This window comes from Pinus tabuliformis, chromosome 6 (genome assembly GCF_031772625.1).
Source record: "Pinus tabuliformis cultivar Carrire ecotype Pingquan chromosome 6, CPIR1, whole genome shotgun sequence".
In the NCBI taxonomy this organism is placed as follows: domain Eukaryota; kingdom Viridiplantae; phylum Streptophyta; class Pinopsida; order Pinales; family Pinaceae; genus Pinus; species Pinus tabuliformis.
The window spans coordinates 1,893,821,316-1,893,830,502 of NC_142292.1; positions in this window are offsets into that span (position 1 = coordinate 1,893,821,316).

The following is a 9,187-nucleotide window of genomic DNA, read 5'->3' on the forward strand; positions in this document are numbered from 1 at the left end:
ATTGGAGGAAGAACTTATCAAGGAATGAGAGAGTTAATAAACCTTGGATTCTGGTTCCAGGTTTTGTCATCTGGCATGTGTGGAAAGAATGCAACACTCGAATCTTCAAAAACAAAACTCATAGGCCCCAACACATAATTGAGCAAATTCTAAGGCAGCTCAAAGACATAGGTAGAAGCTTGCTAAGGACCCTTCCTAAACACCCTCCCCTACCACATGAGGAGAGAATTATACTTCACCTAGGGCTTCAATCTATTAATACTTTGGGAATAATGAAGACAGTGAACCTTCTAAACACATGTACTACCATCTGGAAGCATCCTCCTCATGGTTTCTTAAAAAATCAATATTGATGGAGCAGCAAAGGGAAACCCAGGATTAGCGGGCTTTGGGGGTGCCATAAGAGACGATCAGGGACAAATACAGATGATCTTCCATGGCCACTTGGGGAAGGATACAAACAACATGGCTAAGCTCATGGCATTAGAGCAATGCTTGGAAATCCTGGTGAATTCAGGTTCACACAATGTTATAATTGAAGTGGATTCAGAAATAATCATTAGAGCGGCTAAGAGGATTAGTAATGGCACCTCTCCAGATAAAGTGTTGAAGCACTAGAAGCTCTTGCAGGTTTTTTACCGCATCTATTCTCACCTATGAACCCTCAAAACTGTCAGATTTTCTCATGTGAAAAGGAAGGCTAATATGTTAGTGGATCGGTTGGCGAATGAAGGAGTCACAAATAGGGATAGGGATTCTAGGTATGCTTGGGATTCGCTTCCCCAGGGTAAATTGTGGGAGGGATGTCTATGTAACGCTACCTAAGATATGGAACTTTGGACCAACAAAGAGGATTAGAGGAACCCTGAAGACCAGCAGGAGGTTGGAGGACTCCATACAGTCCAACCCGCCATGGTTTGGTGACTTTCCAAGGTCAAGATTCCCTTTGATTGAATGAAGAATGGTTTGACTCGGACTGTTCCACAGGGCGAGGTAGCCATCGTCATTTGGCTTAGGTGGTGGTTGACAGAGATTCCAGGTGAACAGGATTGGCTCAAGTACTGCCCACTGGAAGGAATTAAGGGACAGCATGTGGCGAAAGGTCAGGTGGGTTTTTTACAAGAGTCAACTGGTCCAATACCATAAGTAGTATATTGAGCGAGGTCTAAACGGTTTCCAGTTTTTCTGTGTTTGGCTCCGATTCCACTCTTTGAGTGACACATTGTGGATCGAGGAGAGAGAAAACTGCCCTCATCTCTCGTGTTTCTTGACCTTCTGATATCCATGATGACCATTGGATCTTAATCAGTGGATCAATGGTGGCAATCGTGTTTGCTCGTTGGTCAAACCCAAAAAATATTTAAAGTCTTATGTTTTAATTTCCTTCGAGTTCATTTGTCTGTTTGTCAGTTTGTCAGTTTGTTAGTTTTCAGTTTGACTTGTGGTGGGACTGTTATAGACATTTTTGTGCCTTACAGCTCTAAGCATGAAATTTCCATAAACCAAGGGCTCCTAAGTCCCTAAAAGTGTTGTTCCAACCCCTAAAGGAACAAGGTCAACAAATTACAGCTTCTCCCAGAAGTTCTCCACCAGAAACTACTCAGAATAAGTCAAATCAGGATCATTTAAACTGCTCCACTAGCTAAGTGCGTTGCATAGCACCTAAGTCCACTAGCTAGGTGCGTTGCAACACACCTAAATGCACTACCAGGGTGCGTTGAGCGGGAAATGACAAATGGCAGTGTCATTCTGCGAGGTGGAGAGACAATGGAAGCTTCCAGAATCTTCTCCAATAACACTTGCCTCACTGAATTCGACCAAGGATGAGTAAGAGGCTTTCAATCTCCAAGTGGAAGCAAGAACTGACAGAGAGAAGCCACTAATCAATTCATGAGCTGACTCATCCTCCTTGCATACATCTATATATGGATCCCTCATCCCAGAGATCCAAAGGCTGGAATTTTGCGCATTGTAAGGAATTGTTGTTGGTTTTGAGATACATATCAGAGAATTGGGTGATCTATGCTTTGTTGGGGTTGAAGAAGGGACTTCTTTACTGGGAGGTTGATGCTGGGTCAGGAATCATCGGTTGTAACTCCTCCTGGATCTTCTTGTATATCAATAAAACTGTTTGAGTTTCTTCTCCATGCTTGTGTTTCATTGATGCTTGTTACATTTGTATGGTTAACTTAAATCTGATCCTAAGTTATTTATGAATATAAACCCATGTCTTTGTATAGTTTCCTTCTTCTGTGATCTTACAGGTACTTGGTGAAGCTGGGCAAGTAAGGGAGCAGGTAGCTGGAAGCTGTCAAAGAGGAGAGAGATTGGATCAAAGGACTAGCACAAGACACAGGTTGGTTCATCCTATTCCTCTTTGTTTATAGTTCATAAAGAAGAATACAAAAGTAGTTTTCTCTGTTTGTTTCTAAGGTAGCTGTCACACCTTAGTGGGATAGAGCAGTTCTAAATAGACACTTTTCCCGATAACAAAATGGCGACTCCGCTGGGGATCATGTCTAATTAGTTTGTTTGTGTTTCTCTTGTTGTTTATTTCATAAACTTATAAGTAGCAATCGAACTGCATTTGCCATTAACAAATGCAAAGTAGACATCTGCTACTTCAATCCATTCACTGGATCTATTTATGATTTGAACAGTTGATTCATAGACTAGCTGATTGCCCTTGTGATAGCTCTTAGACCCCCCTTAGATCTACCTCTGATTGTACATTACTGATTGCTTTTACTCGGCCAAAAACCAAAGATTAAACTGCAAACCGTGACCCAGAACCCGGATAGAATTCTCGTTTCTGCCCCAGCGCAGGCACTGTGAAGAGGTTCTACATTTCAACGCACTTCCCGAGAGGGCTACCTGCGCTGCAATGCAGTTTCTCTATGTAACAGGTGCACTGATCAGCCTAGCCCTTTGCAGCTGAGGTTCTTTGCTTCATTTTTCAGGTTTTGTCTCTGATTTTTGTAGCCTGTGATCAGTATATGACTGTTTCAGACCCCTTTTCCTTACTGAAATTCCACCTCAGTTGTACAAAAGAACTGTAGATTTTTTTATGTGTTTGTTGAGTCGTTTACAGTTTTCCATTGCAAAAGTATAATAGTCGTACTGTCGTCCTTTGATTTAGATCTGTCACAAGTGTCGATTTTGATCATAGGAGAAAGTTTATTTGCTGATTGATAGTCGATTATGCTTTTACTTTTGCCTTTGGTTTGAATTTGTGACTTTCTAGTGTCGAAACGAGTATTTTTTTTCAAAATCATAAAGTGTCGTAATCGTCTCTACCTTTTGATTTCGAAAAGAAGTTGGTTTATGTTTGTCACTTGAAAGCAAATTCAGATTTGTACATCAACTTTCTTTTTAGGCATCAATATTAAGAAAGTGAAAAACAAATACATGCATGTGCATTTGTATATTGACAATCTGTTTGGCTTGATTTAGGAAAGTGCATTTACAGTGTGCTCTTTGCTCTTTGCGAAAAGTTTGTGTCTTTCTTTTCCCCTAGTAGCTAGGATTTTCATTGCTGAAAAGAGATAAATGTTTGTTTATCATCTTTAGATTGCATTTTAGGAATTACATCTACATCTCGTGGTGATCCCAAAAGGCAAAATTCATAAGAAAGATCAACTTAAAATAAATTCAATGAACTTAACAACGCTTTGGAACTTAACGCACAACATTTAGAGGTCTAGGCTAGAGACGTATTCCGGCGTCGTAAAGCCTGGTAACTGTTGTCCTCATTGATGGTTGGGTGATTCCTCCACTTTGAGATGATAAGTGCCAGTACGGACTTGAGCTCCCACGTACCGTCGAGTATATATTGGGAGACCCCTATAGGCTTAAAACCTTTATCCATAGGAAGCCGTGTCGGCCGCCCTACTGATCGCAATGCACCAAACACAACATTCAGGAAGATTGACTGTCGTACCGTAAAAAGTATTCTGTAGTTTTGCGATTGGTTTGGTACTCCCTCTACCTAGACCTCCAGAGCAGTCCCTTTCATTCCTTTTCAGACTCTTTAACGGAAAAGGTCCATCTGAGCACTTGTCACTTCAGGCTCATTAAAAATCGAAGGAGACTAGAGTCATCTTTTGTTTTTTCTCGCCTCTTAAAAACTGAAAAAACAAGTTGTGTCAAAAGCGTCTAAAATTCATTTAATTCGGAAACATACCTTCCCTTTATTTTAGTTGATCGAGTAATCCGCAATCGTGGAAGAAAGTCAATTAGAACCCCGTCGTTCGCGGAGACTTACGAGTCAACCGTCTTTGTCTCCAGAATTGAAACCAGTACGGACAAAGCGAACTCGTTTAACCGGTTCCAAATCTCCTATCAAAGTTAGAACAAGTGTTCCAACGACATCGGAGACTCCGGTTACTCCAAACGTTTCTGGAATCCCTGCCTCAACAGAAGAAATTCAACAGCCACAGAAGGACAGTGATACTGATCCTAGTTTGAGAATAAACACTTGTGTTACCGAACCAGTTCCATCTATAACCGGTTCGGAGAGTCTTAATCTTCAAACATCTGTCGCTGCCTCTTCGGCACCAGAAATTTTTTACGGACCTGACGGTCTTCCCCTTCCACCTGGTCTGATTGCAATAGAAGAAATTGTAGAAGATCCTCAAACAAGTACTCCAACGCACTTTGGAGTCGGGATCACTCTATATCCTTCGCCATCAGAAGTTAGCCTACCACCAGCGGAAGTTCTTGTAGAATCGCTAGGTAATCTTTTGGATAGATTACAAATGTCTGAACAACCTTCAACATCTAGGACTGTGTTATCTAACACAGCGATGACAGAACTCCCTGCTGTCACTCCGACAATGTTTGCCGGCATACCATCTGTCCCGACTAGCTCTCAACCGCTAGAAGGAGCCCACTCAGGAGCTATTTCGACAGTCTGGTCCGTTCCTGTTTGTTCATCCGGAATAATATCCGGAAACTCTTATGTTGGGTCTCAACAAATTGATCCATTTGGAGGTCAATTTGGGCAGTCCAGTCCCCAAAGGCAAACAATTCCCTTGAGTTCTAGATTACCACCGTATGGGGGGCAGTATGCCCTTTCATTATCCCCTCCGGGAGGATATCCATACGGGAGTTCACAACAGCATTCAGGTTATACTGGAATTACATCAAGTGGTTGGGTACCTATACTACCTCAACAACCAAGAGTTGTGTATTCGATGCAACAATGCGTACCTATGTCGAACATCCCGACTACGCCAGCTATTGTGATGATGTCGCAAGTTCAAGCGCTGCCTGTTGTATGCCAACCTCAGGTTTCTCAGGTTGTAATGCAACAGCCCCTTGACCCTGCGACTCAACCACAATCGCCAACTAGTGGGGCGACACAGATCCAGACGGGTACAATTACCCCTCACCTTGGTCAAACGTTTAGTATCGGGCAACAGCACATGGCTTCACAACCAAGGCTGGTGCAATACCAACAACCGCAATTCCAACAAGTATACCAAGGTTTTGAGCAGAAAATCTTTGCGAACAGTGGACAGCCATACATTCAAAATGGTCAAAATCAACCATTTTACAATGGTCATGTCCACCAACCTTACCAAACATACCAGCATCAAATGCATTATGCCGGTATACAAAGACCAACTGCTCAGGCAATTCCATTGTATCCTGGGTATGCTTCACCTAACCTGAATCAATAGTTACCATTCGTGGCAACTTTAGAGTTACCTAATTTAAACCGGTTAACAAACGATCCAATTGCTTACGCCCCTTGGTGGCTAGTGATTCCGCATAAACTTCCATAAGATATTCCTAAATTTAATGGAAATCTGGGTGAAGATCCATCGAATCACGTGATGACCTTTCATCTATGGTGTTCATCAAACACCCTAAATGATGATTCGATAAGACTTTGCCTCTTTCAGAGGACGTTAACGGGTCCAGCGGCAAAATGGTACATTGAATTGCCTAGAGCTTCGTTCGACAACTTTAGTACCTTATCCACAACCTTTTTAATCCATTTTCCATTACCAATAAGGTACGAAATGGGAACAGAACTTCTTACCAACTTCAAACAGACAACGGCCAGTCACATATCTGATCATATACATGAGTGGCGACGTCGTTGTAGGATGGTAAAAACGTACGTCCCCGATCAACTTTTAGCTGAATGGTTTATCAAGTCATTATTGCCTTCCATCAGGAAAGATGTGGCAAAGGGGGGAGTCATAACAGAAGAGCAAGTTATCGCTCGTGCACAATATCTGGACTTGATTTACACTCAGTCCGGCATGCTCTACGACAAAATACCTGACGCTCCTAGACCGGAATTCTCAATTCCTCCTCCTCCTAAATCAAACAATGACTCTCATGCCGGCGATGGCGTGATTGGCGCAACAGACACGAAATCGACAAAGGCTACATCTAAAAAGCCCCGTAAGATTTCCAGTCAAAATGCAAATGAGAAACTTCTTGCCTCGGAAGTAAATGCCGTGTCGACCAACAAGGGCAAAAAACTGAAGCAACCAGGGGGCAAGAAGAAAAAGAAAGGGAGAAAAAAGAAGCAGGATGAGTCATCTCCTGAAAAACCTTCTACAAACCCTTCTGGGCAAAGGAAACCCCCTGTGGGGTGTCATATATACGATGAGGATCATTGGACGAGAGATTGTCCACATAAAGCTGAAGTTAAGAAACTCTTTAAGAGTTCAAAAACCTCAGCAGTATTGACTGATCCGTTTCCAAACCCGGGAACCAAACTGGTTGCTAATCAAAATGCTTCCCGATCCCAAGTGCTTATGTTGTCTATCTCAGAGCAACAAAATGATGCTTTGACAAGGAATAAAGATTACGGGAATCCACAACTGTCGAATAACAAGGCTAATGAACAACCTAGTAGTTCGACAACAACTTTGACCGAAGTTGTGCCACCCATCATTCCTGAACCAATGATGAAGCCGCCAAAGGGAGTAGTACACAAATCGACATTTAATCCTCGTGCCAAAGTAGCACAGAATTATAATATAGTAGAGGACCTGGCCCAATCGCCGTCTGCTATGTCGACACTTGAGGTACCGCAAAATTGCCCCTCCCAAGAGCAAGCTTTATTATCAGCAATAGGTGGGATTGACCCAATGGATTCCAATCTTGTGGCCTTTGATCATAAAGGATATGACCCTCAGTTACCAGCTCAACTAGCTTTCCTTATTCAAGTGAAAGCCCTCAACAAAACTGTTCATCGAACAATTATTGATGAGGGGGCATCTACATGTATTATGTCAATGAGTTGCTGGAAAAATTTAGGCTCACCACCCTTGTCGAGATCGTCAACGACGTTAAAAGCATTTGATGGACGATCATACACTCCATACGGGATTTTAAGTAACTTGCAAGTTGAACTAGGGGGAAAAACAGTAGGAATTGATGTTGAAGTAATTGATGGAAACCTCGATTACAACATCCTACTGGGAAGGCCCTGGATATATGCCATGGCTGCAGTTGTGTCGACCTACTTCGGGAAGATTTCATTTCCCTTTCAAGGAGGAATTACAGTCGTCGACCAGCAAACATTTCTCCCCGACAGTTCACAAGTTACGGGAAGCATTCCAATGATCCATGGAAGCAATCATTCACTTCAAAATATTGGAGTAGGTCTCCTAAAAGACCCTGCCTTAATGGGTACTTTTGCCCTACCGCCTCCGAGTAATCTGGCGGAAGTGGCCACAGTGGAAACCTACAATATGAAATCTTCTATATCTAATGGATTCCAAAGATTCCTGAACATTTTGTCAGCATGGATCATCGCCATTTTAGAAATATTGTAGCAATCAATTTTCTTGGCCTGGGGGGCAACCCCAAATCAACGCTCATCGAGTGTTTGGATAGATAGGTCTAAGGAATATGGCACCTCTTCAAATCCTTCGTCACTTGTACATTCTACAAATGAAGGAATCATTCAATCAATGATGAAAGAAGAGGCACCATGGGAAGATTACCACCATCACTCCCATCTTCCGGATAACCACGAAGATTATTCCAGCAACCTTAATCATCCTTCAGTTTTTGATTTTCTATCAAATACTGTAAACACGGTGGATTATGAGGATAGTTCTTTTACTGTGTCAACCTCATTAAAAAATGAAACAAATCCCCTTTCCAAGTCTTAAAGGTAAACCTTCATTCCAACCACCCAGTTGAATGCAATGAAGCTTGGGGAGCATGCACCTCGATTGGAGTTATTATGCTGGGGGCATGCAAACTTATCGAGCAGTGTTACTGCAAGGTTCAAGCTCGTTAAAAAATAAACCCGCACCGAGCAAATGTTTCCACCCGCGTTTAAGCTCGTTAAAAAATGAACTATCCCCTGGTAAATAACCACCATGAATGTAGTACTTCATCCATTAAAGCCTTGGTCGTGTTTGCACCGTCACCTCCACTTTTCCATTGGCCGATCATTCACCTCCATTTGATTGTTTACCCATTTTGAGGAACAACTGCGAAGAGTGATTTCACTAGCCATCCTTGTGACACTGCCGTGATTGGAAAATTCCAAACCTTGCCTGGAATCCGCTGCTACCCATTTTATCACTCGTTCCTCAAAAGACGAGTCTTCTTTAAGCTCTTTTCTGACTCGTAAAATATGAAAAGATTGCCGAGTTCTGGCCTTCCAGCTCGTTAAAGCGACAGGAAGTGCTATCCCTCCTCTAGATTTTAATCTTTTTGGACCTGAGGGATTATTGCACAAAAAGATCGAGCGCTTGTTTTGTTCGGCTCGTTAAAACGATCGAAAATTCATCCCTTCTGTATTGTTTTATACTTTTTCGGACTTAAGGGATTAGATGACGAAAAATGAATTTTGGAGTTACCTTTACGTACCTTTTCAGACTCTCTAAAAATGAAAAGGACCGAGTTATCTTTGTCGTTAGACTCGTTAAAAAGATTAATAGCGACAAACTTGTCTTTAGACGAGAACGAGTTTCACTATCGCTAGGCTCGTTAAAACATAGCGATGGGTTTGCCCGAAGGGCAAATTATAGAACAAGCATATGTTATCCTCCTCAAGCTTGACAAAAATAAAGAGGTACTGGTCAGCAATGACTGGGGAAAATTTGGGAAGAAAACTCAAAGAATCTTTATTGGTAGCAAGTCGCTCTTGAACATGACACTTCCACTCCGTGCCCGAGTCGGGTTGGGTTGTTTCATTCAC